Below are 23,038 nucleotides of genomic sequence, written 5' to 3'. Positions count from 1 at the left end.
GGGCCTTCTTGCCTGGCCTAGGTTTGGCCCTAAGAAGAATAACAAAAATCAAATACAACATATGTTCTAAGGCAATGTACTGCAAACATCACAATAAGTATAGCTTACCCAAGCACCGTTTTGAGCGGTGGGAGCTGAGTAGCCGATGACTCGCCAGAAGATGAGTGGGAAGTAACCTGGTAATCGGAGTCAGATGGATTAAGAGGTTGACGAAAGCAGCCCGCTTTAGGACAAGCACTGACAAGCAAATTAGAGACCTCTGAATGGCGTTTCCGAACCAGATTGTTCGGTAAACCGGCGGAGGTAACTACCTGGCCACTGTGCCGAGTGGTGCGATGAGCTTCGTGTTGTTGGGTCTTCATAAGAAGTTTAGGATCCAAATAAGCAAGAGGATGAGAAAATTTAACTTTCCGGTTTGCCTGACGGATTTTTTGTGAAGGCAAAGTTTCTGAATCGGAAGAGAGAATAATTACCTCTGCAACATCCGCGTGGCTGGCTTCGGCATCATCCTGACAAATATCATCATCAATAAGACGCATGAAAAATAAACCAAGTGAGTCAAGCTCTACCTCAAAGTCCGAATTATCCACCTCATCATCAGGAGCCGGATTAGAATATGCAGTGGTTCTTTTCCTGTGGGCAGTCTTCTTCACAGCTTTAGTCTTTTGCCGGGTTGCTCTTTCCGGTTTGTCTGGTTTTTCTGGTTTCTCCTGCGGCAGTTTTTTGCTCTAAAACGGATCATCGCCCTGATTATGCAGACACTGATATTAAAAACAATGACCAGACATATCAATAACAGATTCAGCAAAGAGAAAAATCAAAGTCTTACAGCTGGCGGTTTGTTGGTGGCACAGAAGGGAAGCAGGCCGGTTCTAGCGCAGACGTGTTCTGGTTCATTCAGTATCTTATGCACAGCCTCTGTGATTTCTTCACCGGAGAGCTGGAGTTTTGAATGTCGCAGTGGGTCATCAACACTGTCAGTATACTCGCACATCAAACCGGAGCGCTAACTAAGGGGCAGTACGCTCCATGATATCCAACAGCGAGCAAGATCAACCCCTGTTAAACCGTTGGCCATAAAGGCTCTGAGCTTTGACAGCTGAGGAGCATATTTACTTCTCTCCTGTGCAGTCAATCTTTGTGGAAAAGGGTGTGTGTTGCTGAGCCGCTCCGGTTGAAAGCCAGGCAAGGGATTCTCACCAGCAGGGGAGGTGTCTTTGCAGTAGAACCATGTCTGATTCCATTCTTTGGGGTGGCTATGCAGTTTGGCGTGAGGGTATGTGACCTCTTTCCTTTTCTGAATCGCCACGCCACCCAACTCCGTATTGGAGCCGTCAGTAAACTCAGTACGACGGTTTAGATGGAAAAGGTCTCTGAACAATTCCACTGTGGGCTCCTCTTGAAAGAACGCTTCACAGAGCACTTGGAAGTGACACATATTTGTAACAGAGTTGGGGCCAGTATCTTGTGGATGGAGCTGGAAATCGGCTAAAACATCCCGGTAAAATTTAGAACCGGGCGGCTTAAAGCCCCGAGCTAAGTGATCTACGAAAACAACAAGCTCTCCTTCTCGAGGTGTGGGAGGGCATTCTTTGCCAGGAGCCCTCCAATGGATGGTATCTTTGCTGCCTAAAGTGCCAATCAGGACTAAATCGTCCAGTTCAGCCTCTGTGACGCGAGAAGGAACCCAATTGCACTCATACACTTGCTTGGCCATGATGGAAGCTACAAGGTAGAAGATCCTGGTTCAAAAATACATTGATTAAAAGTGCACTGGTATGTACAATGTTAAACCGGAGACAGCTCTATCTAAACCGGAGTTTTATGAAGCAACAGCAGCAGGCGGTTCAACAAGGGGACTAATGGTATATACCGGTTTGGCAAGTTTTCTATAAAGTTAAACCGCCGGATCTAAGCATTGAAACAGTTGAGATTGCAGATAGATAAGTATACAGAAACAAATTTCACAAGATTTCTCTACAGCAACGGATCTGAAGCAAGTTCAGAAAAGAAGGAAAATATTCAAGGTTCAAAAAGGAACAGTACCAAATCAATGAGCAGAGATACAGGTAGAGCTACGGTCTTGAGGCATATGAGTAAAGGCGGATGCTAAGAACTACCGCTACACAGAGCACAGGTTCATAGGTTCATCTAGGATGTATCATATGAGTACGAAGCAGATGATGAACTCTGAAGAACTTGGAAACCCTAGAACGGATCTACGGAGGAAAAGGTGAAGAACTCACCGGAGCCGAGGAAGAAACAGAAGGTCGTCGCGATGCTCTGGTACAGTCAGGGTGATGCAGCGGCCAAGGTTGGAGCAGAGGTCGTCGACGGCGGCGGAGCTCCGAAGCTGGACGACGCGAGGAAGACGAAGCAGAAGGGCACGAAGGGGAAAAAGAAATGACCCTTCGGTCCTATTTATAAGGCAAGGGACAGGAGTCAGGCGCGAAAATCAAGGGACCGTGGGTTTGGAAATGAAGCTGTCGCCTTAATTTTCGGAGACCTATTAAACAAAAAACAAAAAAGGGGTATCATGGATAAGGTTCTTTACAACAGGTGATGTCACACCGGTTTACAACAACCAGAGAAGATGACATCACGGCGGTTCAACAAATTACAAGAAGATGTTGAAGGTGAAGATTTTTTGCTAAAGATTGACATGAACCTGTTCAAATCAATCTGGGGCCTAATGTTGGGGATATTACTACTGGGCGTAAACCGGCCTATCTGGGCCGGGTTAACTTCATCAGTAGTTAATTATGTTAAAGCCCAAGAAGGCAGATGAGAGCTCAAGGCCCATGGTCGGTTTAAGGCCTGTAGCCGTAAACCGGCGTTGGTATGTAATTTGTATTATAAGTTAGGAATAAGTAGAGACCAAACCGGACACATCTATGAGCTGGTATTGGGAATCTGTGAACCGACGGGCGTCACCCGTGTATTTAAGGGGACGACCCGGCAGCGGTTCAGAGGACAGACAACAACTCGAGACATAGGCGAAGCTTGTTTGCTCCCTAGTCACCGAAACCCCATCAATTCCATCACAACTAGACGTAGGCTTTTACCTTCATCGAAGGGGCCAAACTAGTATAAACTCTCTTGCGTCCTTGTGTCCGCTTTAACCCCTTCAAACTAACCCGTCGCGATGGCTCCACGACTAAGTCCATTCTCTAGAACATCTGCCGTGACAAAACCACGACACAACCCGAACTTAAACCAGAGTTTTTGGCGGATCTTGTCCGAATTTGCGGCTCTGAGCAGCTCCCAATTTTAGTTGGGGGTGACTTCAATATCATTAGAAGGAGGGAGGAAAATAATAATGACAATTTTGACGGTAGATGGTCGTTTATGTTTAATACCATTATTGAAAGCTTGGATCTGAGAGAGATAGAGCTTTCCGGTAGAAAATTTACTTGGGGTAATGCTTTGCCAAACCCAACGTATGAGAAGCTAGATCGAGTCCTAGCGAGCGTCAAGTGGGAATAGAAATTTCCTTTGGTAACGGTCCAGACTCTCTCGCACGGAATGTCTGATCACACGCCTTTATTCGTGGACTCGGGTGAGCCAAACCACGTAGGAAACAAAAATTCCTTTTCATTCGAGCTGGCATGGTTTGAACGTGAAGGCTTCTTGGATCTGATAGCCAGGGAATGGGCTAAGGATGCGGGAGGTAGGACTTCTGTTGAGCGCTGGCAGAATAAGATCAGACATTTGAGAAGTTTCTTACGTGGATGGGCTAAGAACCTTAGTGGAATTTATAAAGTTGAAAAGGAAATGCTCCTTTCACTTATTCAGTCCCTAGATTTAAAAGCCGAATCCACGATTTTGCATGCCACGGAGCTTCATGCTAAACATGAAGCAGAGATGAGGCTGAAAGAGCTTCTTCGTGAAGAGGAATTAAAGTGGGTGTTGCGGGCTAAGGTCCGCAAAGTTGTCCAGGGGGATGCGACCACTCAATTCTTTCACTTGATCGCTAATGGCAAGCACAGAGAGAAGAGACTCTTTCAGCTTGAACAAGATGAAGGAACTATTTTAGGACAGCATAACCTCAAACTATACATAACCGAGTACTGTAAGCGGTTGTTTGGACCTCCGGAGGATAGTTGTGTGTCCCTGGATGAGTCCAGGATTGAGGATGTGCCTCAACTCACTGCTGATGAAAATGATATTTTGGTTGCCCCGTTCTCGGAGAAAGAGGTGTTTGAAGCTATTACGCAGATGAAAAACAATAAGGCTCCAGGGCTGGATGGATTTCCGGCGGAGTTCTATAAAAAGTGCTGGCATATTATTAAGGGGGATTTGTTACCGATGTTCCATGATCTATTCTATGGACAACTTCAGTTATTTCATTTAAATTTTGGAACAATAACACTGCTTCCTAAGAAAACGGAAGTTGTGAGAATTGAGCAGTTCAGGCCGATCTGCCTCCTCAATGTTAGTTTCAAAATTTTCACCAAAGTTGGGACTAATAGGCTCACACAGATTGCACATTCTGTGGTGCAGCATTCCCAAACTGCTTTCATGCCGGACAGAAACATCCTAGAAGGGGTGGTGGTCCTTCATGAAACGCTCCATGAAATTCACACAAAAAAGTTAGATGGAGTTGTTTTTAAGGTGGATTTCAAGAAAGCGTACGATAAAGTCAAATGGCCATTCCTTCAATAGGCCTTGCGTATGAAAGGTTTTGATGAAGCCTGGCGACGCCAGGTAGAATCATTCACGCAAAAAGGGAGTGTTGGAATTAAAGTGAATGACGACATATGTCATTATTTCCAGACACATAAGGGCCTAAGATAAGGGGATCCGATGTCTCCTATGTTCAACATTGTAGTTGATATGTTGGCAATTTTGATAGGAACGGCTAAGGAGGCTGGTCAGGTGGGTGGCTTGGTACCTCATCTAGTTGATGGAGGCGTGTCCATCCTTCAGTACGCCGATGATACGATCATCTTTATGTAGCATGACTTAGCCAAAGCGAGAAATATGAAGCTTGTGTTATGCTTATTTGAAAAATTGATCGGGTTAAAGATTAACTTTCACAAAAGCAAATTGTTCTACTTTGGTAGAGCCAATAACGAACAAGAGGCATATAGGCAATTGTTTGGGTGTGAATTGGGGACTTTACCTTTTACGTACTTAGGTATACCAATCCACCATCGTAAGCTGACAAACAGAGAATGGAAGTGCATCGAGGACCGCTTTGAAAAGAAACTGAGTTGCTGGAAGGGCAAGCTCATGTCATACGGAGGCTGATTAATTCTGATTAACTCAGTTCTCACGAGTATGTCTATGTTTATTTTGTCATTCTTCAAAGTCCCAGTTGGAGTTAGGAAAAGACTGGACTTCTATCGATCACGATTTTTCTGGTAGAGCGATGAATTAAAAAGAAAATACCGACTCGCCAAATGGGATATCATCTGTCGACCGAAAGACCAAGGGGGTCTTGGTATTGAGAATCTTGAGGTCAAGAACAAATGTCTTCTCAGCAAGTGGCTGTGGAAGTTATCGATTGAGACAGATGCCACTTGGGCACAGATCCTCCGTAGCAAGTATCTTCACTCCAAAACTTTGTCATAGGTGACAGCAAGGCCGACTGACTCACCTTTTTGGAAAGGGCTTATGAAAGTCAAATTAACCTTATTTAATAGGACAAAGTTTATTATTGGCAACGGTGCTAGTACGCGATTCTGAGAGGATACTTGGCTCGAAGAGACCCCCCTTGCCATTCAATACCCGTCTCTGTATCGTATTGTTCAACGACGTGAGACGTTCATTGCAACGGTACTTCAATCCAATCCCCTTAATATGCAGTTCAGAAGGACGCTAGTTGGAAATCGTTGGGAAGAATGGCTCCATCTAGTAAGTAGACTGATGGAGGTTCAGCTATCTCAACAACCCGATAAATTACGCTGGAAGCTTACTAGGTCTGGAGAGTTTACAGTTAAATCAATGTATGCTGATGTTACCAACTCAAGCTTGATTCCTAGTTTCAAACATGTTTGGGCTGTCAAAGTTCCTTTGAAAATCAAAGTGTTTATGTGGTTTGTCCATAAACAAGTAATATTAACCAAGGATAATTTGGCAAAGCGTAATTGGACAAGACCTACTAGGTGTAGTTTCTGTGATCGGGATGAAACCATCAAACACCTTTTTCTTGATTCCCCGTTAGCCAAAGTCTTATGGTGGACAGTCCATATTGCATTTAATATTACTCCACCGAGTTCTGTTAACACGTTATTTGGAACGTGGCTTAACAGGATAGAGCCAGTAACAGCGAGACATATTCGTGTAGGAGTTTGTGCTTTATTGTGGGCAGTCTGGAACTGCAGAAATGATTTGGTTTTTAACAGAACAACAAATATTCATTTTTTGCAGGTTATCTTCTGAGCCACTGCGTTGATCCGTATGTGGTCGCTACTCACTCCGACGGAGGTCAGGGAGCATTTGGTTACTGGATCTATCCGATGGGAGATGGTAGCACGAGATATCTTCAACCGGTTGGGATGGCGGTCATATAATAGGATAGGAAATTAATTTACCCGCCTCTCTTATGCCAGCCGGTTGTGGCTTTTTATGGCCAGTTTGTTTTTTGGCCCTTTTGGCTCTTTGTGAGCCCTCCTTTATTTTCGTTTTGAGACTCTAAGACTTTGTTGAACCTATGTTTCTTTTTAATAAGATGGCCGTATGCATCGTTCTGATGCAGAGGCCGGGGAATCCCCTTTTCGAAAAAAGTGATGCAAACTTGCATCACTTGATGCTCTCGAGAAAATTTTATATCATCAGGGGTCCACGTGGCTCGAGCAAAATTCGCATCACCAAACAGAATTGCTCCAACAAATGATGTAAAATAGGACACCCACTAGAGCCAATAGTGTTGTATTTTGTGACATCTATTTTACATCATCTATTGAAGTTGCAGGTTTTTGTGATGTAAAAACTCTTTTTAGTTATGCAAATTTTGCTCGAATAATAATTTGGTGCCCTATTTGATATCAACTATTGGAGATGCTATAAGGTATGATATATGTTGTGGTGGCACAACAACTCATATTGTCATGCATGCAAATCCCTTGTCTCCATGGCAAAGGCACATCAACGGAGTTTTAAGTATGTTTTTGAACGGCACATCCCTGAGCATTCGGATTAGTGAAAAATACCATCCTAAAAAGAAGGATCCAACCTACATGTTAAAAAAAGGAGGAATACCCCCAGCCTCTGCATTTGGATGATGTATACAGCCATTTTATTAATTATTAACACAAGATCTTACGAAGTCATACAACAATAAGACCAAAGCCACCATCTAAGCAACATTTGACGCTACTTCTATCCAACCCACATTTTTTTCGAAAAGGGGGGGCACCCCGGCCTCTGCATCAGAACAATGCATACAGCCAACTTATTATAAATAAAAAGTTGTAACAAGGTCTGAAAGTCTCCAACGGAAACAAAAGCTCACTCAGAGCCAAAAATGCTAGGAAAACAAACTAGCCAAGAAAGGGACTCCACAACCGGCCGGCTAAAGCAAGATAGGAAAACTAATTGCCTATCCTATTACATGACCGCCATCCAAACCGGTTGAAGATATCCTGAGCTATCATCTCCCAGCGGATAGACCCAGTAACCAAATGCTCCCTGGCCTCCATCGGAGTGAGTAGCGACCACGAACGGATTAATGCCGTGGCTCGGAAGATAACCTACACAAAATGAAATCGTGATATTCTGTTAAAAACCAAATCATTTCTGCAATTCCAGATAGTCCAGAGCAAAGCGCATACTCCCACACGAATATGTTTTGCTACATCAGGCTGAATCCCATTAAGCCATGTCTCAAATAACATGTTAACAGAATTCGGTGGAGTAATATTGAAACCAATGTGGACGGTACGCCAAAGAACTTTGGCCAGCGGGCAATCAAAAAACAGGTGTTTAATTGTCTCATCCCGATCACAGAAATTACACCTAGTAGATCCTGTCCAATTGCGCTTTGTCAGGTTGTCCTTAGTTAAAATGACTTGTTTGTGGACAAACCACATGAACACTTTTATTTTCAAAGGAACTTTGACAGCCCAAACATGCTTGGAGGTAGGAATGAAGCTCGAGTTGATAACATCAATATACATTGATTTAACTGTGAATACTCTAGACCTAGTTAGCTTCCAGCGTAATTCATCTGGTTGCTGGGAAAGCTGAACCTCCATCAGCCTCCTAACTAGACGGAGCCATTCTTCCCAACGATTGCCCGCTAGCGACCGTCTAAACTGAATATTAAGGGGGGTAGATTGAAATATCGTTGCAACGAACACCTCACGATGTTGAACAATACGATATAAAGACGGGTATTGAATGACCAAGGGTGTCTCTCCGAGCCAAGTATCCTCCCAGAACCGTGTACTAGTACCGTTGCCAATAATGAACTTTGCCCTATTAAACAGTGATTGTTTGAATTTCATGAGTCCTTTCCAGAAAGGCGAGTCAGTCGAACTAACCGTCACTTGTGACAAAGTTTTGGTCTGAAGGTACTTGCTACGCAGTATTTGTGCCCACGTGGCATCAGTCTCTTGGGATAGCTTCCACAGCCACTTACTAAGAAGGCATCTGTTCTTGACTTTGAGATTTTCAATACCAAGCCCCCCTTGGTCTTTCGGTCTACAGATGATATCCCATTTAGCTAGCCGGTACTTTCTTTTTAGCTCATCGCCCTGCCAGAAGAAACACGATTGATAAAAGTCTAGTCTTTTCCTAACCCCAACTGGGAGTTCAAAGAACGATAGAAGAAACATAGGCATACTCGTGAGCACCGAATTAATCAAAATTAGTCGGCCTCCGTATGACATGAGCTTGCCCTTCCAGCAACTCAGTTTCTTTTCAAATCTATCTTCGATGCACTTCCATTCTCGATTTGTCAGCTTGCGGTGGTGGATTGGTATACCTAGGTAAGAAAAAGGTAACGCCCCCAAATCACACCCAAACAATTGCCTATAAGCATCTTGTTCTTCCTTGGCTCTACCAAAGCAGAACAACTCACTCTTGTGAAAGTTAATCTTAAGCCCGGTCAATTGTTCAAAAAGGCATAACACCAGCTTCATATTTCTTGCCTTGGCCAAATCATGCTCCATAAAGATGATTGTATCATCAGCGTACTGAAGAATGGATACACCTCCATCAACAAGATGAGGTACTAAGCCACCTACTTGACCATTCTCCTTAGCCCTTCCTATCAAAAGTGCTAATATATCCACCACGATGTTAAACAGGATAGGCAACATCGGATCTCCTTGTCTTAGGCCTTTATGTGTCTAGAAATAAATATTGTCATTCACCTTAATTCCAACACTACCTTTTTGCGTAAACGATTTAACCTGGTGGCGCCAGGCTTCATCGAAACCTTTCATACGCAATGCCTGTTGAAGGACTGGCCATTTGACTTTATCGTACGCTTTCTCAAAATCCACCTTAAAAATCACTCCATCAAGTTTTTTAGAATGGATTTCATGGAGCGTTTCATGAAGGACAACCACCCCTTCAAGGATGTTTCTATCCGACATGAAAGCAGTTTGGGACTGTTGCACCACAGAATGCACAATCTGTGTAAGCCTATTAGTCCCGACCTTGGTGAAGATTTTGAAACTAACATTAAGAAGGCAGATCGGCCTGAACTGCTCTATTCTCACAGCATCCATTTTCTTAGGAAGCAATGTGATAGTTCCAAAATTCAAGTGAAATAAATGAAGCTGTCCAGAGAACAGATCATCAAACATAGGTAACAAATCCCCCTTAATAATGTGCCAGCACTTTTTGTAAAACTCAGCCGGGAAACCATCCGGTCCGGGAGCCTTATTGTTTTTCATCTGTGCAATAGCATCAAACACCTCCTTCTCTGAAAACGGGGCAACCAAAATATCATTATCGGCAGCCGATAATTGAGGTACATCCTCAATCCTGGACTCATCGAGGGACACATAGCTATCCTCGGGAGGTCCAAATAACTGCTTGTAATATTCGGTTATATAGGTTTTTAGGTTGTCCTGTCCTAAAATGGTGCCTTCGTCTTGCTCAAGCTGAAAGATTCTCTTCTTTCTATGTTTGCCATTAGCAATTAAGTGAAAGAATTGGGTATTTGCGTCCCCCTGGACAACTTTGCGGACCTTAGCCCGTAATGCCCACTTCAATTCTTCTTCGCGGAGAAGCTCTTTCAGCCTCTTCTCCGCCTCGGTTTTAACATGGAGCTCAGCTGGCTGCAACATCGTGGATTCAGCCTGTATGTCAAGGGCCTGAATAAGAGAAAGGAGCCTGTCCTTTTCAATTTTATACAACCCAGTAAGGTGTTTAGCCCATCCCCTCAAGAAACTTCTCAAATGCCTAATCTTATTCTGCCAACGCTCGACTGAAGTCCTACCTCCTGCACCCTTAACCCATTCCCTGGCAATCAGGTCCAAGAAACCTTCGCGCTCAAACCAGGCCATCTCGAAAGAAAATGTATTTTTGTTTCCCATGTGATTCGGCTCTCCCGAGTCCAGAAACAAAGGAGTGTGATCGGATATTCCACACGAGAGGGCTTGTACCGTTACGAGAGGGTACTTCTGTTCCCACTCAACGCTCGCGAGAACTCGATCAAGTTTTTCATACGTCGGGTTTGGCATAGCATTAGCCCAGGTAAACTTTCTACCAGAAAGTTCTATCTCCCTCAGATCCAAACTTTCAATAATGGTATTGAACGTAAACAAACACCTGCCGTCAAAATTATCGTTGTTCTTCTCCTCTCTCCTCCTAATGGTATTGAAGTCACCCCCAACCAACATTGGAAGCTGCTCAGACCCACAGATTCGAACAAGGTCCGCCAAAAACTCTGGTTTTAGCTTAGGCTGTGCGGCACCATATACCGCCACCAAAGCCCAGTTGAAACCATCAGTTTTAGACCTAACTCGAAACTTGACCGCAAAGTCACCCATCACTACGCTGCGGATTTCTAGCGAGTCGCATCTCACACCAAGCAAGATCCCACCCGATCTTCCTCGCGGAGGAAGGCAATGCCAATCAAAATCAACACCGCCCACAAGAGAGGCAAGAAACTGGGGCGCAAAGTTCTCACGACCAGTTTCCGAGAGAGCAATAAAATCTAAACGATGCTCTAAAGATGCCTCAGCAAGAAACCTTCTTTTAGCCAAGTCTTTGGGACCTCTGCTATTCCGAAATATTCCTTTCATCTTTCATCATGAAATTTTTTGGTAGTCCGAATCCTAGCACTCCGACGAACCGCAGAAGTGGGATAAATCTTCCGCTTCCACGTGCGTTTGGGTCTACTTGGATCCTCCATCCAGTCCTCATAACCGGGTACAGTGGGGCTAGCTATATCCTCCTCTAGGGTTGCATCCTCTTCCTCGGAGTGAGGATTGGATGGTGCAAGATCCGCACAAAGATTATCAAACACTCTAACTCCTAACGCATCAATCTCTGCATCGTTCATGGGTTTTACTACAGCTAGGTTTCGAATAGTCTCTAATGCATGTTCGGCCTCCAAATCTAGGAGATCATTGACCGAATTAGATATCTCTCTATCATTACTCCCCAGTGAAACTCCTAGTTGGTTTGCATTATGAATAATCTCCTCATCTGAATAATGTAAAATTGAATTAGATACGTTAACAGACATACCAGTAGTGACTTCAATGTCACGAAGCTTGGCCGCCCGCATAGCGCACCTCTGCTGCATGTCGTCAACCTCCGAAAAATCCTGGAGCCGGCGACTCATCCGCCAGCCCTCAGAAACTGGATCTGAAATCCCTCCGAATGCGATCACGTCCTGCCGAGAGGGCCTACAGACATCAAGGCCTCCTGCCCTGACGGTAGGCCCCGCCAATATCTTCCCTGAAGTGGCGCCTTGGTGCTCAAGCGCGCCGGGGGAGAGGAGTTTGTGGGCCGCCTGCCCGAACTCCCCACCCGTCCCGACCCTCTGGCTGGGGGGTGTCATAGGCGCCCCAGTCGGTGCGGCCACCAAGGCGGCCTGAGGAGAAGAAGGAGCCGCCGCCACCTGACCATAGCCCCCTCCCAGAGGCTCAACCACCGCCGTCGGAGAGGCCTCGGTCAGGGCGGGCTCAAGCGCGCCGGGGGAGAGAAGTATGTGGGCCTCCTGCCCGAACTCCCCACCCATCCCGACCCTCTGGCTAGGCGTCCCGGTCTATGCGGCCACCAAGGCGACCTGAGGGGAGGAGGGAGCCGCAGTGACCTGACCATAGCCCCATCCCCGAGGCGCATCCATCGCCGTCTGAGAGGCCACGGCCGAGTCTCCCCGAGAGCAAGCCACCTCCGTGACCGCGAGCACCGGCTCCTGAGCATCGGCAGAAACCAACAGAGGGAGCGTATACTCCAGCTCATCATCGTCCTCCACCCGGTCGCTCCAAAGTCTGGGAGATGCAGAAGCTGGCTCAAACGACCCAAATCTCAGCGTGTTCATCGGCACTGAGGGAGAGGATGTTGTCTCATGCACGGTTGTCTGAGTTGGCCTCGAACCGTTGGACATCTCACGTCCAGCATCAGCCCCGGGCGCCTCCTTGGCCGCAGACCCATCGTCTCCCTCGTGCATGTATGTATCAGTCCCATTGATGACGTCAGCGAAAAGCGCGGCATCCTCAAACTCAATCTCAAGTGGGAACATTTCGCCCCAATATGTCCACATAAACACATCAGGCAGAAACTCTATATCTCGAACACTCACCAGCAAACGAGCCACCCCGTGAGCTCGGGTAAAGGCCATATCCACTCGCCCAGTCTTCCCTACCAAAATACCCAAGCTAGCAACCACCTCAGCGTCCTGCATCGGCTTCGAGGGAGCTCCACAGAAACGTAACCACACCAGAGTAAGAGGCTTGCCCTTTGGCTCAACCTTCTTCCACTCGTGGAACTCCAGAATACACTCTGTGCCAGGCACATGGCACAACCCGAAACTCAAAAGTCTCTGCAAATCCTGAACAGATGGGAAGTCAACCTTATACATATTGCCCTCAATACTGACAAGCTCCCACTGGTAGTCACCTGGAACTAACTCCTTAAGCCTCTGCACAATCTGAGACTCGGATACATCACATTTGGTCACTTTCACAATTCCAGTAGTCATGCACGGAGTCTCCTCTGGGATCTCTCGCGCACTAGGGGACTCAAAGAACATCAGCTCAGCACAATACAAACCATAAATAGAGATAGTGGGCATCCGATCACGCAAGATAGGACACTCCCTCGTACCATGTGCCGGCTTGCCGCAAGTATCACAAAGCTCAGTTACGCAATCCACAATAAAGTGGCCCTTCTCACCACAACGATAGCAAAGCGTCTTCTCCTTCTTGCGAGCCCATTTGGATGCTTTATCTGACTCTGCTTTGTCTGTATTATCAACTGACCCCGACGTTGTGGCAACAACCGTTGCCAGCTCTGTGACCACCTCCATGGCATAATCTGACAAATCCGCCGTGTGAGCAGGATTGGACGTCTCAGTGGTGTCCGTCTGCTCAACGACAGTCGGCGGAGGAGGATGACGTTGCCGGTACCGGCCACCTCGGCCACCTCGACCACGATGACCACGGTAGCCAGCATGCTGCCGATGGTTAGGGCCTGATGCCCCTTCAACAAAGCCACCCGGGGGGCCATAAAAAGGTCTGTCCGCTGAGCCATTGCTTTGCCAAGCATGTCCACGTCCACCACCTGTGGACGATGAACCTTGGTGTATACCTTCACCATAAACATCATGTCCGTCATCACCCCATTGACCCCGCGGCGGTCCGTTTGCTCCACCGTTGGCTGGTCCCCGGGGCAGACCCGCTCCTCCAGCTCCCGACTGAGGCGGCAGTGCCTGTGCATGCACCGGGCCAGGCCGCTTCTGCGGCGGCCACGTAACGAGGTGCGGCGGTGGAGCAGCACCTATAGCCGGTGTAGGCGGCGGCGGCCTCGGACCGTGCGCCCGGCCTCGCCCTGCTGAAGCAAGCGCCGACGAGGCCTCATCCGGAGTTGCTGCTGGCGCCGGCGGCCTAGGAGCAGGCGGGCCGCCACGACCCACCGCCGGCACCGAAGGCCGGACGCTGTGGTGGCCACCACCGCGGCCCAGCGTGCCCTGCGGCGCTCCGGCTCCCACTGAAGCCCCAGTGACGCCCTGCCCAGCCGCTGCAGGAGGCGGCACAGCCGACCCGCCGCGCCCGGTGGCAGCAACTGCCAGAGGGGGATTCTTCCCTGTAGGAACCCCCGCCCCGCGACCAGCCATCGCAGAGAGCGGCGGAATCCGGCGCGCACGTCCAGAGCCACAAACCCGAAATCCCGGCCTCCCGCACCTTCGAACCCTAGGCGGAAGTGGCGATAACGACGTCGATCGATCGACGTGATCGTTGCATATGCCTGCGCACGCGAGGACCGAGGGACCCGAAATAGTCTGGGCCTCATACCCAACTATCTCCGGCCCAACCGGCTGCGGCGTTTGTTCTGGCGAAGTTGGCCCATCTCGGCCCAGTAAAGAAATCAAACGTGCCTCCCGAGCCGCCCTGATCCCGATCCCCGGGATCGCCGGCGTGGTCGCCGCTGCCGCCACCGGCGTCGGTCCGGCCACGTTTCGACGCTTGCTCTTCCTTCTCTTAACTGTAATCCAGGACTCGGGATGAATCAAATCAAAAAGAGTTAGGGTCGGGAGGCATACCTTAGGCAGGGGTCCCCTCCAAGGCTTGATCGATGTCGCCGCCGTACTCCGGCGAACTGGCATGCGTTCTGAACTTCCTTTGTCTTCAGGAATCGGCTCTTGACACGCCACCCGGGTATTAGGACCAACGGCGTCAAAAGTCGTCGAGGGATCCGGCGATTCGTGGGCGCATTTCCCATCGGCGCTCTCCTCCTCGTCATCCTCGTCCGCAAGCACCCAGAAGCGGCCTCCCACCCGCCGATCTAGCTTCCCTCCGCTAGACTCCGGGGATGTGTCAACTATCTCGATCGAATGAACCTCTTCCGAAACCATCTGCATACAGAGATCGACAACCACATCGAAAATATCAATACGCAAAAGGGTTCCTACCTTCATCTGGCCGTCAATATCGATGTATTCGCCGGCGCGGACGTCATTTTCAAATCCAGCAACGCCGTCCAACGAGATGCCGGAGAATGATGCAGGCGGCCGCTGAGTCAATTCCCCTGGCCCTCACGGAACCTAACGGCCCAGCGCCATCCCTCCGCCGCCGGCGCACCATCATCGCCGGTGTCTTTGATCAAATCCGAATGGACGAGATCGGGTAACGGCGGTGAGGCCTTCGGCGTCGAGGGCGAAGCGGTGCACGGCAGATCCGGCAACGCATCCCGCAGCCGCCCACGGCGCCCGGAGTCCATCCAGTCACAGGCCGCAACAGATCAACTAGTACTCCACGCGCATACAACGGCCAGCCGGCAGGAAGCGAAACACACGCACGCGAAGCTGGGTATTGCCGGCCCTATCCAACCCACATGAGTGTATTCGTTGTATCTTTATTTAGGCATACGTGTTCTTGTTCCCAAGCTTGTTTATCATGACCTCCCGATGGGTCGGCCAGTGCGTGGAATCACCACTCAAGGAATCGATGCTTCTTATCTCTGCCCCATAGCTACTTTTGTCTTTATATGGAGGGAGCTAAATAACATTCTTCAAGATCGAAATGATCACAGCACTTTTGCTGTGAGGATCACGGGATTTTGGATGAGACCGAGTCTACCAATAAACGTCCGGAATGGCGGCCAGTTTGCTTGCTGAGGTAGTGAGGTTGTAGGTGGTGTCTTCTGTTTGTTTCTCTCTGTGGAATTTTTTATCCTTTAGGATCCTCTATGCGGAATACTAGTCACACTACTTGAGCGAATTCTTTTGGAGCCTTAATAATACGGGTGAAGCCAAACTAAGTGTAAAATTCATATCATCTTATCATTTTACAAGTTCTCGGATAGTATCTTAGCATATAAGCTCATCAATGAGTTACTGAACTTAGAGCATCTTCAAGACAGACCCTTAAACCTCCCGGAACCGTCTGAACCGTGAAAACCATCCAACACCGATCTATATCGATCCGCGGGGCGATCCGGATGTGATTTCTCCCGCAAATTGAAGACAAAAGTGTGGAGGTTTGCAGGAGCCCGAACACCCAAAACATAAGAGTCTGACACCGCGGCCCACCCAATCCCCCATCTCGGTCCCATTTCCTCCCACACCGCCTCTTCCCCCCTTGCTTTGCATCCGCACGCTCCACCTCTGTCGCCGCTGCTATTCGTATCCGGCGGACAGAGGCATTGCCGGACATCCGCAACCAGCACTGAAGCACCCGCTCGCTGTTCCGATAGTTCCACTCTGAAGCCGTTGAACCCAGGTACACTCCGCCCCCTGTTGATGACCTTCATTGCGGACACCACACCTGGCAGGTGTTCGGTTAAATGCCATTGAGCTTATTTTCAAATGCTACGTCGTTTTTTAGAGTACGAAGGATGCTGAGCTACTCGACCATGGAGGATGAGTTGTTGTGCGATACGTGGTTGGTCGTATCCGTGGATCTCATTGTCAGGAGCAGAGGAGAGCCCTTCTGGGGAGCAAGTACATGAAAAGTTTCCCGCACGAAAGTACATTGCACCCTACGACATGTACATCATTCAACCACGCAACATGAGGTCGTTGTCATATCGCTGACACGCTATGCAGATCAGCATCGTCAAGTTTTGCAACTTGGTTAGTCAGCTCGAGGCAAGGTGACCATTTGCACGCGGACATGGACGAGCTCGTAAGTTTTACTTCCTCTTGCTCAACTTGTTGATTGATTCGTTCACTCAATGTTGGTCTACACATTAAATATAGCTTGCATGCGGCTCCATGGTGTACCACAGAATAGAGGGACACCCATTTACGTGTACACATTGTTGGATGAAGTTGAAGGGGGAGTTTGCGTGGAACGATATGATCCGTTCATGAAAAACTTGCTGGACATGCGAGATCTAGTTGAATTTAGAGACATTGTTGTACCAGACTTAATTTGTATGTTACGTATAGATAATTTATGCCATTTTCTGTCCGAACTTTGATGAATATCGACCGGTTTGCATGAATTTCGTTCGATTGGTTAAAATGCGGTTTGAAATATATGCGGCTAGCGTTGGATGTCACCCTCCCGCATCCGTATCTGTGGACGGGTGCATGAGCATTTTTGCGGGTTGCCGTTAGAGATGCCCTTGTATGCCAAGTACAATGTGTGCAACTTAATTTCTGACATGCTAAAAGTTATACTATCTTTGTAAAGAAATATAAGACTGCTTAGATTATTAAAGTAATGATCTAAATGGTCTCATATTTTTTTTACAGAGCAAGTATTTGCCATTTTCTTAGGCGTTTTTTCTTGTTAATTTCCACCATTGACATCAATCAAACCATGACCGGAGTGTGAAGGCGGCCAAAGTGATTTGACCGTCCTTTACATGACCCAAATTCAGTCAATTTAGAAAGATACAAAATCAACAGAAGGAGCAACGTGATCACTACGATGTTTTATGTTCTTTTTCTCTACTGGGTTGTTGGCTCTTAGCTTGTTGTTCAAATGAGGAATAGGAAACCCGTACGTACTACCTTTTGGAAGTTTTCAAGTAAAGGGCAACGTAATCATTCTCCCTTTTCAATCTTGAACACAAAATGCAATGATACTTTCCAATGAGATCTTTGCTATTTTTTTGAGTACATTATTAATTTGATCAACCAAAAGAGAAAGATTGTGCGCTCGTAGTAGTTGAAGAAAAATCAGTATGGAATTGAACGGTCTTTCTTATTTCTTTATTGAAGCATCCATTGGTGAGCGGAGACCTATGCCATTAGCAGCCGTTGCTGCTACTGTTAGAATATAGTTTAAGTTTAAAGATAGAGATAAAGGGTAGAAATCAAATAGATTTAAACCATGTATTACTTGTCTTATACTTCAAGTCTCTTTCTCTCATATTGTACTTTATATATACCCTACACAAGGGTCAGACCAATACAACGGATATTATAGATTTTATATTTTCTACATGATATTAAAGCGGTTAGTCTCACGACACCAATTCTAAATTCCTCCACCACTTCCGCGGTGCATCGCTCCCGTGAAGATTAATCTCCTCTCCTTCGGGGCGCGGTACCCGATCATCAAAGATTAGACCGGTCTCGTAATTTTAGATTCAATTTTCGAGTTCACCATAATAGATCGATTCTTTAGCTAGATTAGATCAAAATTTAGGTTTTTCAAATTTCATTAGATAGATATCTTTTAGCCACAAATAAATCCGACCATAGATCAAGTCGGAAAAAAATTATATGAGACCAGGTCTCACGGTTAGTAGGTGAGACCCGCTCTAATGGATGACACGTGGCATTCATAAATCCCAAAGCATCTAATCTTTCTCCCTCCTGATTTCAAATGAAGGGTGGAATAGATGCTTTGTGATTTATGAATGCCACGTATCATCCATTAGGATGGGTCTCGTATGAGACCTGGTCTCATAAAATTCTTTTTCGATCAAAGCCCCTGCCGCTACAGGTCTACAGCGCCAACGCGATCCAGCAACTCCATCGACAAGCACCAGACATGGTCTGAGGCGTCAAGCATACACCATGATGCGATCTGCATCAACGATACACCGTCACCTGCACCCGCACGCTCCATCAACATCGACTACGTGGGCAAGCCAAGTGGGGACCTCGTCTCACGAGCGGATGCATCCAGTGACGCGCCGTGGCCAGCCGGCCATCCAGGCAGATACGAAGCACAGCACGGATCGCTCACGATCGCGTGGTGTGGCACGTCCCGCCAACAAGCCCATGGAAGATGCATAGCTGCGAACGCTCCACCTCTGATATCACTCGGCTGGCTCTCGCCGGACCTTCGATACTATCTGATGCATGCAAGCAGATTGGTGACAATACATGGACATGCAGGTCTACCAAGGCCATGCATGCTCATAAATATATGGAGTTTTTTTAAAAAAAAGTCTTTCGCCTCGCTTTATATATAAAGTAAAGATCCACAGTGTCCGGTACAACCGCACTCATCCATCACAAACACACACACACATCCAAGGCAGGATACATAGGCGCTGAACGCAGCAACACACACCCTACCACTACAAAAGCCGTGATACGCCCATTTTGCATCATGCTTTTATATCGATAATTATTACATTATGGACTGATATTACACATTATGTCACAATACTTATGCCTATTATCTCTTATTTTACAAGGTTTACATAAAGAGCGAGAATGCCGACAGCTGGAATTCTGAGCTGGAAAAGGAGCAAATATTAGAGACCTATTCTGCACAGCTCCAAAAGTCCTGAAACTTCACGAAATACGTTTTCAGAATATATAAAAAATACTCAGCGGAAGAAACTCACCAGGGGGGCCACACCCTGCCCACGAGGGTGGGGAGCGCGCCCTACCCCCCTGCGCGCGCCCCCTACCTCGTGGGCCCCGTGGTGGCCCTCCGGTGGCCATCTTCTGCTATATGAAGTCTTTCGATGGGACAAAAATAACAAGCCATCTTCTCGGACGAAACACCGCCGCCACGAGGCGGAACCTTGGCGGAACCAATCTAGGGCTCTGGCGGAGCTGTTCTGCCGGGGAAACTTCCCTCCGGGAGGGGGAATCATCGCAGTCGCCATCGTCATCACCAACGCTCCTCTCATCGGGAGAGGGCAATCTCCATCAACATCTTCATCATCACCATCTCCTCTCAAAACCCTAGTTCATCTCTTGTATCCAATTCTTGTCTCCAAGTCCGGGATTGGTGCTAGTAGGTTGCTAGTAGTGTTAATTACTCCTTGTAGTTGATGCTAGTTGGTTTAATTGGTGGAAGATTATATGTTCAGATCCTATATGCATATTAATACCCCTCTGATTATGAACATGTTTATGCTTTGTGAGTAGTTACTTTTGTTCCCGAGGACATGAGAGAAGTCTTGCTATTAGTAGTCATGTGAATTTGGTATTCGTTCGATATTTTGATGAGATGTATGTTGTCTCTCCTCTAGTGGTGTTATGTGAACGTCGACTACATGACACTTCACCATTGTTTGGACCTAGAGGAAGGCATTGGGGAGTAATAAGTAGATGATGGGTTGCTAAAGTGACAGAAGCTTAAACCCTAGTTTATGCGTTGCTTCGTTAGGGGCTGATTTGGATCCATATGTTTCATGCTATGGTTAGGTTTACCTTAATACTTTTGTTGTAGTTGCGGATGCTTGCAATAGAGGTTAATCATAAGTGAGATGCTTGTCCAAGTAAGGGCAGTACCCAAGCACCGGTCCACCCACATACCAAATTATCAAAGTACCGAACGTGAATCATATGAGCGTGATGAAAACCAGCTTGACGATATTCCCATGTGTCCTCAGGCGCGCTTTTCTCTATATAAGAGTTTGTCCAGGCTTGTCCTTTGCTACAAAAAGGATTGGGCCACCTTGCTGCACTTTATTTACTTTTGTTACTTGTTACTCGTTACAAATTATCCTATCACAAAACTATCTGTTACCACTTATTTCAGTACTTGCAGAGAATACCTTGCTGGAAACCGCTTATCATTTCCTTCTGCTCCTCGTTGGGTTCGACACTCTTACTTATCGAAAGGACTACGATAGATCCACTATACTTGTGGGTCATCAAGCCGTCGGGGGCATCATCCGAAGAAGTGAAGCCGCATATGATGAACCGTGGGCTCCAAGGCGGTGCCTTCAGGAAGGATACGGCACCAGAGCGTCGCCACCGCCCGATCAGAGGATCAGGGTTTCCCCTGGGGCACTACGACGGGAAGTGATAGCCGCAACAACGCCTTCAAGAAGGGAGTGATCTTCTTCGTCGCCAGTCCGTCCGAAGATAGAGTCGGTTTTCACACCGGCCAACATCCACCACCACCGAACACCACACCCCGGCTACCACGCCGCCCACACGGCCGTGGCAGTCGGGCAGCATCGAGGCATGAGCTCTGCCCATGAGCACCGCCCCACCATCACCAGGGCCGCCGCCCCAAAATCCAAGACCTTGACACCAAGTCCCCCGAGCCCCGTCGCTACCCCCACCGCAGAGACGGACGAAAAGGTTCCGCCTTTCACACCCCTGGGCGGTCCTAATGCCGAGACCCAATAGGCCGGCCACAACGAGCCTCCATCGAGCCGTCCTGCTACACCGAGCGCGAGACGAGCGTAGTCCTGCCGCCGGGCGCGAAACGGGCCGGTCCTGCTGCCGGGCGCGAGACGAGCGCAGTCCTGCTGCCGGGCGCAGGACAGGCCGGTCCTGCTGCCAGGCGCGAGACCAGCTCGGTCCTACGGCATCGGGTGCGAGACGGATGATGGACCGCAGCCGGGAAAGGTCAGCCCTCCGGTGAGAGAAGCTAACGGACGCCAATGAGACGGGCCAACACCAGGAAAACTAGCCGCAGTCGACCTGCCACAATCGCAGTAGCCGCCGGGCACGCACCCCATGGCCACCGTCGCTGCGCGGCCGCCACCCCGACCATCCGAGGGGGCCTCGGTCAGGGCCGCCACCCGCAGCCCTAGCCATCGCGGCCCGCGCCGTCGAGAGGTCAAATACGAGAGAGCCGCTGCGGCCGTCGTCTCCAACCTCCGGCCCGCACCACCACCACCAATTGCCGTGAAGCCACCGCCACCTGCCGCGGCCACGACAGAGGTGGCCACCTGCAGCCCGCGCCGCCCGCAGCCCACGCCGTCTTGAGCCAGATCTGACCGCGCCGGAGCCGCCGCCGTCTCAGGCACAAGCACGCCACCCGCCCACGTCCAGCCCTCCTTGCCATGCCTGCCGCTTCACACACCAACACCGAGCGCAGCCACGCCGCCGTCAGCACCCACCGGGCTTTGCCCGGCAGCGCGGACAGGCGGCGGCAAGGGAAGGGAGGGGGAGGAGGGGCGCGCACCGGCGACTAGGGTTATCCCCTCGGTCGCTCGCGGGAGCGACGCGAGGGAAGGGGGATCCGCTTCCAGATGGTTTCTCTTGACTAATTTTCTAAGTCAATAAGTGGAGTTTAGCTTAGGCCTTCTACGCCAAGCCTTCCACATCCTGCTACATGGACTCCTGCAACTACAAGCCGTCTGCACACGAGGCACTTCATCGGGCACGTGGGATCCACAACGACATCCCCTATGTGCACGTACCCGATCACACACGGGATGGCGAACTCTCCACATAGACGACGCCGACTGCTGCATGTAACACATCTACATCGACCTAAGTCTTCACCACGCAAGAGCCTGCACCTCCAGCCGCGCGATGGATGCATCACGGAACCCCACTACGTGTGCATGTACAAGTCCCGGGGATGCATATCCGACTACACCGAGCTGAGCGTCGCAGGACCGGGGCCAGCAAATCCTTCACCGAGCCGAAGCATCGACCACGCACCGCGACATCAAGCTATACTACGCCAGGCTTTGTAGCCAATATACTTCGTCGAGCACGCCTACGAGAAGCGATCTCAATATGCACCATCCACACGCAAGATCGGTGTGGAATGAGATGAAATCTTCATCGACTTCTCCAGCACGATACGTCATCGATACTTATCGTCACGATGAACACCTTCAAGTGACGGATCATCCTCAACACGTCACTGCAACGTCATCGCCGACACTTCATCAACGTGGTCTTCACCAACATCTTTGCCAACACACCGCCGCTGCCTTGTCCACAAGATGGGCACCTAGCGTCTCCTGATGGATTTTTCTGCAAGACACGACCACGACGACGGCAATGACTGCGTCACGACGACGGCATTGACCACGTCATCCACGCAAGACGACTGCATCGACACGGCGTCACTATAGTGACGACCCCCTACACGGCTACACAGTTCTGGCAAAACCGATGTGTGCTCGATGGGCTTCCCTCGGTCATGGCAAAACTGATGGACTCGTCGCCGACAACACCTCTGACATTCGCAAGGTGCATCGTCCATGTCAGCAGCTCCGTCATAGCGCATTTTTTTGCGCCTCCGACTTTGTGCAGTTTCATCATCCACAGTGACTACACTATCGA

The sequence above is a fragment of the Triticum urartu genome, chromosome 4 (genome assembly GCF_003073215.2).
Source record: "Triticum urartu cultivar G1812 chromosome 4, Tu2.1, whole genome shotgun sequence".
Taxonomy (NCBI): Eukaryota; Viridiplantae; Streptophyta; class Magnoliopsida; order Poales; family Poaceae; genus Triticum; species Triticum urartu.
Note: the sequence above shows the minus strand (reverse complement) of the source record.